The sequence below is a fragment of the Theropithecus gelada genome, chromosome 2 (assembly GCF_003255815.1).
Source record: "Theropithecus gelada isolate Dixy chromosome 2, Tgel_1.0, whole genome shotgun sequence".
Classification (NCBI taxonomy): Eukaryota; Metazoa; Chordata; class Mammalia; order Primates; family Cercopithecidae; genus Theropithecus; species Theropithecus gelada.
This window is the reverse complement of record NC_037669.1, coordinates 182,451,463-182,460,393: the sequence shown is the minus strand read 5'-3', so window position 1 is coordinate 182,460,393 and position 8,931 is coordinate 182,451,463. Positions and strand designations below refer to the sequence as shown.

Genomic DNA, 8,931 nt, shown 5'->3' with positions numbered 1-8,931 from the left:
AATACCTCTGAGCCTTCTGCCCAAAGTCCAGATTTGATTCAGTGACCCTCATTATTGTTTGCCCACAGTAGTGTACCCCCAAATCATAGCTGTAACAATAATACTAAAGACTTCTCTAACTTGAGAAAGCTTCCCATTTAAAAAAGATGTTATAAATGTGTTCACATGAGAAATATGTAGGGCACGTGGCAATTTTCAATCAACATTAGGGTTGTGTGAACCGGCTAAAATGTAACTGATAATATTAGAAGCTTAAACATAATAAAAATATCCCAACTGACATTCCTTTCATTAGAATCCATGGAATTTGAGGAAAAGTATTTGATTGTATGCTTTGCTTTTTATATTATTTTGTTTCAAAGTATTTGATAGCCAATCATATTTTAAGGAGATAGTTTAATATATTAGATACTACTACTATAAATGCTTTAGCAAAAAATTTATACATAAACAAGGAAATTAATTTAAATTATTCTTATTGTGTACTTTAAACATAGTAACCTCAAAGAACACTTACACATGAGATTGTGTGAATTCGAAATAAATAAAATCTCCTAATAGTATACAATTCAGATATTTAAGAAATGAAAACATGCCTTTTCTCCAATTAGTTAAAAATATTCTCAAATTATGATGTTTTATGAAGACACATTCCCTTGGATAAGTCATTTCATTTAGTGGAGAAAATGATGGTGGTTTGACAGTTTGTAATTATTCTATAATGTACTTTTATTATTTTTTATTATGATTAATATATATTTTATATTTATTTAAAGTTATATTTATTTCATTATCATATTGAGGTCTTTCAACAAACAGTGAATAGTTACTACATTGTAGATATAGGCAAAGGACAAACAGGTCACTACCCCTGACCTCAGGAAGATTTCAGTCTAGCTAAAACAATTACCCATTTACATAGAAAGTGAATATGTGTGAATAAAGAACTAATGTGTGATAAGTCAGAACGTTGGCAGGGAGTCCTAACCTATCTAGGAGTGACCATGGAGGCGAGATTCACATACAGTAATGGTTTATAGGCAGAAGCCTGAGACAGGAATAAGAGAAATGTACCAGGAGAAAAGGAAGAATCAGCCCATAGAGAATAGAGACCTCGGAAGAAGAAGAAAAGAGGGAGTTCTAGAGGGGAGACGTAGGTAGGGATTAGATCATGGAAGCCTTAGGATGGGAAAATAAAAATACACAATAACTTATTGGAAGAGGGCAACCACAGAATCCAGTTTTAAAATACACAACACAAATGGCTGTTAACATGAAAGGAGTTCCTGGGAGGGGAAACTGCTTGAATAAAGGCAGCACAATAGGAGATCTTCAGAAGTTAGCACATGAAGAGCACAGGAAATGTGGGGCAAGCTGGGGGAAGTCTGGACAGAGGAGAAAAGATTGTTTGGGACCTGATGGTGACAGGCTTTGTGTTCCACATGGACGAATTTGAATGCAATCCCCATGACAATGGGAAGCCATGGATGATCAGACCTATTGTGGAGAGTCCACTGCATTAATTTGAATTGGAGGTTGGGAGAAGAGTTAGCCGGCAGTGGCAGCCACAGTCCAGAATGTGATGATGAGGGCTTGTACTGGAACACTGGCAGTGGGGATAAACAGGTGAAAATCTACCGGAGAGCAATTTTAATGTCTACAGTTGTTAAAATTTCATAACTGCTTGTATTTTAATACAGAGTGAAGTCGTTTTGGCTTTGTTTTGTTCTATTTTGTCTTTTGGGAGGTGGTGACCCTGGAAAACTAGTTTTTTTTTTTTTTTTTTTTTTTAAGTTAGCCTCTCTGTTCCCTTGAAGGGTCAATTTGGAGAGTTAGAGACAGTTGATTCTTATTGAATACATCATATGTCAGCATTTAGGTGTTCACATTTTACAATTAGAATGTTGAAGAAGCATCCCGGAAATGGGGGAAGCCAAGTTGCTGATGCTATGAATAATTGACTTAGCTCATGCTATGGACAAGTAAGCGTGGAAATTGCAACAAGACCATGGTCAACAGGAATCATTATTTGTTGTTGGAAGCTTCTGGCATCATGAGCCCTTGTGATCACAGACAGAAAAAGCAAACAAAAATTCCAACAGCCTATGCATTCCTCTCTGTCCAGCAGTGCGCCCTACCATCAGCCATACCTTCCAATTCTAATCTGTGCTATTTCCTGGCAATATTTGTTGGATTTGGAATCAAACTTAAAAGTATATCTATTTCTCTGTTTGTTTCCAGATCTTCTCAATATTTTTTATTGTCTAATGCACCACTACTGTCTCTGCCTAGTTTTTATTTTCCTCTGAGATTAAAACTATCAAGTTTCCATGTTCACTGAAAAGCTGCTGCTCCATAGACATCATGAGAACATACCCCACTTGTCATTTTTCTTTAAAATTAGGCAATGATCTCTCAGGATGTACACACAAACTGAAAGAGATAATTCACCTGGAAACAATGTTATTTAAAACAGGAGAGGAAATACATTCTCGTTATCAGCTCATGAGACCAATTCTAAACTTGTATTCAAAGTCAGTGTGAGTGCCGGTGAGCAGAGAAATGAAAAATGAAGTGTAAGGAAAGATGTTAGAAAAAAAGGAATGCAAGAGGTATCCTGTAGGGATAGCAAGGAGAACATTTGAAAAGAAAGTTTGATGTGGGGAGACTTACTTCGTGGTTATAGTAATGGCTTGTTTGGATGTAACTTACCAGGATGTAAGTGTCCTGTGGCGTAGTTTCCAATGTCTTTCATCTTTAAATTCCATTAGCACCATTCATAATTCAATGAGTCTGGATAAATAATAACCGAATAAATGAAAAATCAATTAACAAGCAAAACAAATGAAACAGACACAAAATACAAGTACTGTGAAACACTTGATTTGAAATATAAAAGTTGTGGAAGTGGGCTTAGCTCTGAAGGAAATCCAAAGTCAGGTGCATTGAATTCAGAAATTCAATGTCCTGAGCTAGGCTGCTCCACTGAGATCGGCAGCAAACATCCCTAAGAATTCATTTTTGTAGTTATTTATTCATGTATATATATAAAATTGACACTTTGCTTTCTCAAGTTGGCTGTGTTGTGCATCTATTGTAAATTTTGAGTGATGGCAATGTTTTAATCCTAGAAATTACTGTGATTAGGTTCTTATTATCTCACTAGCTGAGATGTACACAAAAATTAATGTCCAATCACCAATCCTATTTCTTCTGGTTTCTGAAATCTGGTCTAGGAGCTCAGGGTTAGATATACCCAAAGACACGTCCCTAACTGTATATCTCAGAGCCCTCTGCCTCCCACATCTTTCTTACTGGACACAGCAATCAGCTAAAAGCTCCTAGATTCTCATATCGCTGTCTGCTTGTTTTTGTTTTCACAAAATAAAAATGGCTTTGGGATTTGGGAAACTTTTGATTCTTACTTTGATTAAACTTGTGTATTACATATTAATTTTATATATCACTACCAGTTTCACAGAGTTAACAGAATTTACCTTGGAATAGGACACACATCTGCTCAGCCTTCTCTGGTAATTCCCCACACTGCTCCACATAATATAATGTCTGCTGGGGTACCTAAGCCTGTTTATATACTCTCCCCTGTGCTTTAACCAATGCCCTGTTCATGAGTCATCTTACAGCTTTTCTTCTTACATGATTTCATTTGCATTTATTTTATTTTTAAAGTTTGTTATTGTGATAAAAATATGCATAATTTAAAATTTACTATTTTAACCATGTTTTAGTGTACAGATCAGGGACATTAAGTACATTGACATTGTTGTGCAATCATTGCCACTATCTATCTCAAGAAATTTTTCATCTTCCCAAACCGAAATTCTATAGCCACTAAATAACCCCGTATGTTTTAAGTTTTTACTGCAGTATAACACATGCAGGAAAATCTCACATATTTACTATCAGAACATGAGTACACCTATATAATTCCCACTAGGTAAAGACATGGGATGCCAGAACCTTAAAAGTTACCTTTTGGTCTTCCTGGTCATCATTCTTCCCTTTTTCTGAAAAGGCAAATTTCTATCCTATAGGTAACCCCTGTATATAAAACAGCCTATTGCATTGGCTTTTTTTTTCTCATTCAGTTTCTTTGTGAGCTTCATCCATGTTTCTGCGTATAACTAACTGTGAAATGTTGATTTTCATTGTTGTATGTAAAGTACTCGACTGTATAAATATATATCATGATTTATTGATATATTTAGACTTGATGGACTTTGAGCCATATTCAAATTCCAAATTTTGCCTATTATGAAAAACACTGCTATAAAAATTCTTTTGCAAGCATTTTGGTCCAAAAGTGCACATATTTTATATACATATTATACAGTATATTTACATTTTATTTCTAAATTTATATTTAACCAGAAGTAGAATCGTAGTGTATAGGCATATTAAACTTTAGTATGTAACACTAAATAATTTTTTAAGGCAGTAATTTCAATTTGTACTTCTAGCAGCTGTGAAGGAGTCCTCAAAATGTACCACACCTTTGGCAACACTTGAAGTTCTCAGTCTTTTAAATTTGCACAATTCTAGTAAAATATAATGGTATCTCATTGTCTTTTTAATTTGCATTCCCTTAATGATGAATGAGCTTGAGCACCTTTTCATGTTTATGGCATTTTTAGTATTCTCTTTTATGAAGTTAATATTTAAGTATTTTGCCAATTAAAAATAGGTTATATTTTATTATTGATTTATAAAACTTCCTTACATATTCATAGTCATTTGTCAGTTATTTGTGCTATAATAAATGTCTTCTCTCACCTTTTTTTTTTTTTTTTTTTTTGAGACCGAGTCTTGCACTGTTGCCTGTGCTGGAGTGCAGTGGCGCGATCTTGGCTTACTGCAACCCCTGCCTCCCAGGTTCAAGTGATTCTCCTGCCTCAGCCTCCCGAGTAGCTGGGATTACAGGTGCCCACCACCATGCTCAGCTAATTTTTCTATTTTTTTTTTTTTTTTAGTAGAGACAGTTTCACTATGTTGGCCAGGCTGGTCTCCAATGCCTGACGTAGTGATCCACCTGCCTCGGACTCCCAAAGTGCTGGGATTACAGGCGTGAGCCACTGCACCTATCTGGCCCTTCTCTCACTTTTTTATTGACCTATGTTTGTACATTTTTATGGGGTACGTGTAGTATTTTGTTATATGCATAGAATGTATAATGATCAAATCAGGTTGTTTGAATATCCATCACTTCAAGTATTTATTGTTTTTATGTGTTGGAAACACTTGCAGTCCCCTCTTAGCTATTTTGAAATATACAATATATTGCTGTCAAGTCTAGTCATCCTACTCTGCCATCAAACATTGTAACTTATTTTTTTTTCTGTTTAACTGTATGTTTATACCCATTATACATATCCTTATCTCCCTTACCTTCCACCATGATCATGAGGCCTCCCCAGCCACGTGGAACTGTGAGTTCTATTAAACTTTTCTTTTGTAAATTGCCCAGTCTCAGATATATCTTTATCATCAGTGTGAAAACGGACTAATACAGTAATAAAACAAAAGATGACACTTAGAACTGGATCACTTGGACCTTTCTCTTATTTCCTCCCAGTTCAAAATGCTTGCATATTTTAATAGCCAGCATTCTCTTAGATCTGCAGTTGGGTTCCATACACTCAAACCTTAGCACAATCTTTGTAGTTTTAGCCTTTTTCCAGAAAATCAACTTAGTCTGCCCACCATAGCCACTCTGCTTCCTGTTAGAATGCCACTTTCCCTGGGCCTACAGAGAATCCTTGCCCTTCTTGTACTATGTTACTTTATGGGGTTGGTACTTGCCCCACTTCTTACAGAAAGTCCGGTGGGTTTTAGGAACATTCACCATGTTTGCGTGAGTGCTATTGGCATGGAAAGGATCCCTATACATTTTCTTTATCTTACTTTGTTCAGCATCTAAGACCTTAGCATGTTGTAAAAAGTGGTCTCTTTCCCAATATCAGTGGAACTGAGAAATGTATTAGAATCTGACATTGGAGGATCCACGTTTTCCTGCAGAGAACTGAGCCAGGAGGAGGCAAGCAGAGCAAGCACAGAACCCTGCAGCAGTATTTATAATCAAGGGATAATCAAGGTCTGCAGCAGAGGTAGTTGGACTCAATTATTGTTTCCCAGATTATGCCGTCAGTATCTATACCTTTGAATCATAAGAGAACTGATATTGAGGGCTTATAGGCGACCTGCTCTGAGCTTAGCAAGAAAATTGCAATCCTATGAAGAAAGTAATATTATTGTCCCACTTTAGAGGTAAGGGACCTGAAAGTAAAGAGACGGACAACTTACCCAAGGGCGTAGAACTGGTAAAGGTTGATCCAGTGTTTGTATCCCTTTTTTTCTGATTCCAGAGCCCGTGTAAACAAATATACTACATATATCCTTCTTCCTCATGTCTCTATGGTGAACTTAGACCTCAGATAGCTTTGGGGGCAGTTTTTGGTCATCTCAGTATCACATCTTTAAACCAATGCTTCTCAGTCTTCATTGTGCACATGAATCACTTGGGGATCTTTAAATGCAGATTCTGTTTGGGTGTGTCCGGGGTGAGGCCCAAGGATCTGTGTTCTAAAACGCTCCCTGGCGATGCTGTTGCTGCTGCTGCTGACACAGGCCCAAGCTTTGAGAAAACAGCAAGAGTTTAACCCAGCTGTAAAGTCTGTGAAGTTGAGCTGCGAATCCAGTAGGTCACATCTATACCTGCTTGCCTTGATTGGCTGAATAATTCCAGCTGCTGTGCATTCCCCTTCAGGGGTCACTTGCTTAATGAAAGAGCTACATAGGCTGTTTCATCAATTTGCCCACAGTAAATGGTATTACAAAGAAGAATTTCTATGTCTCTCTCTGATTTTGTTCATGCTCTGGAGAAGGCTGCGAAATAGGTAATTTATGCCAGCAGTTACAGATTACACATTTATTTAGCTACCTGACCGCAATAATAAGACCCTACAGGGGGCCAGATGGCGTTTCGTGGTCTTTACAATGCTGAAAATCTGTCCAAATGTAACAATTATGTAGGTTTCAATGGTCTCCTTATGCAATCCCAGGTAAAAAAAAAAAAAAAAAAAAATCAATCCTTATGATATAAAATGTGAATCTGGCTAGTGACCTAGTGGTGTCCTCTCCAAAAACTTTGTAGCTCTTTTGGATTTGATTTCCAGACACAAAGGAGAAAGCAGAACTGTGTAATTAATTCAATAGTCTACACATGTCTAAGAGGCTGTAATGCCTCTGATTACCTCTCTCATCCTGTGTGGGACTCAGGTGAAGGCAAGATTGTCTCCTTGGCTGTTTCTGCTGTGAATTTCTTCTCTGGTAATCCCTAACAGCATGCATTTTGTACTGAAAAGGTAAGGCAAGAAATGAAACTATGGGAGAGTTAGTTAATCCTTGGGATATAGCAGTCCTCTATGATCTCACCAGGCAATGTTCTAGAGGTGATGCAGCTGGACAGATGGCACCTGTAATGTCTTTTCTTTCAACATAAATGGGACAAAAACAAAAACAAACAAACTATAAAAGAAAAATGAAAAGACATTTGTCTGGAGTGGAGTCTAGAGATGGGGCACTTTGGCTTTCTCTGTTAGGTTTATAAGATTTGGGGAGGTTATCTTTCTGATGAAGAATACAAAACTACTTTGATGCGCTTGTGCGTGAGGAGGGGATGATAATTATTAAACCCAATTAGCTCTTCAGCCAATTCACTTCTGCCTGTATTGTTGCTCACTGATTTATCTCGCTTCCGGGCCTTCTTCTTTTATTACCCTTCGCCCACTCCCTATGTCAGCTGAATATAATTTCTTTGCTTGTTCTGTCATTTCATAATTCCTTGTCTTCTTCAGTGACTTTTCAGGACATCGTCTGAACTCCAAGGATGGCTTTCTGAGGCTTCCTGTGGCTCCAGAGACATTTTGGAAACTTGAATTGTTTCAGGCCAGCTTCATTATCTTTTTATCATGAACTTCCTTGTCTGCAAATATTTTTTTCTCTTTTCTTTTTTCCTGTTTCTTCCACAAGCCTAGGAATCAAGGGAGAAATATGTCATTTACTCATAAACATATTTAACTTGGTGAGTTCAGTTATTTTTGCATTTCATCTTGCATCCAACAAGGTGTGTCCCATCTCCATCTTCTCCATTTTCCTGCCACATTAGTTACTATGTATGTATGTGGTCCACATAGGTGAAAAGCACAATTCCAGGCACTTTATGTGCATATCTTATTTAATATGAGATTTAAGGAACTGTTATGTATGCTCATTATCTTTTACATTTCTCCTTGAGATCCTAAACTATATTTTTTTGTTATATCCAGGAGTGGGATTGTTGTGTTCTAGAGTTTGAGCATTCTCAGTTCCACTAAATAGTGCCAGATTTTTTTTCTCTCTCAGAAGCGGGTACCAATTTATATTCCCACTAAGAGTGCAGAAGGTACCACATTTCTTTACAACTCTAACAATATTGGATATTTCAGTTGCTCAAATCTTTGCCAATCTGTAAAGATATAAATTGACATCTTTTTTAAAGTGTTAGCTTATTGCTTCTTTCTGATCCTTTTTCAACTCCTTATTGAAATATGAACATACAGAAAAGTATACGTGTACATCTCAATACATTTTTACAAATAGAACACAGTGTGTAACTGTTATGCCAAAACTCTATTGACTCTAACGGGATGGCACCAGGTTCAAGAGGCCAAATAAGAGACCCAGAACCAGAGAATGAGACATGGTGTGTTATCAGGAGCTTTTTTTTTTTTTTTTTTTTTTTGAGACTGAGTCTTGCTCTGTCGCCCAGGCTGGAGTGCAGTGGTGTGATCTCGGCTCACTGCAAGCTCCTCCTCCCGTGTTCACGCCATTCTCCTGCCTCAGCCTCCCGAGTAGCTAGGACTACAGGCACCC

At 37.1% G+C, this 8,931-nt stretch overlaps 1 pseudogene; it reads right to left on the bottom strand.

The window, feature by feature from the left end:
- Positions 1-5,551: 5,551 nt before the first annotated feature.
- Positions 5,552-5,866, bottom strand: LOC112619505 (annotated as a pseudogene).
- Between the last annotated feature and the right edge of the window lie 3,065 nt (positions 5,867-8,931).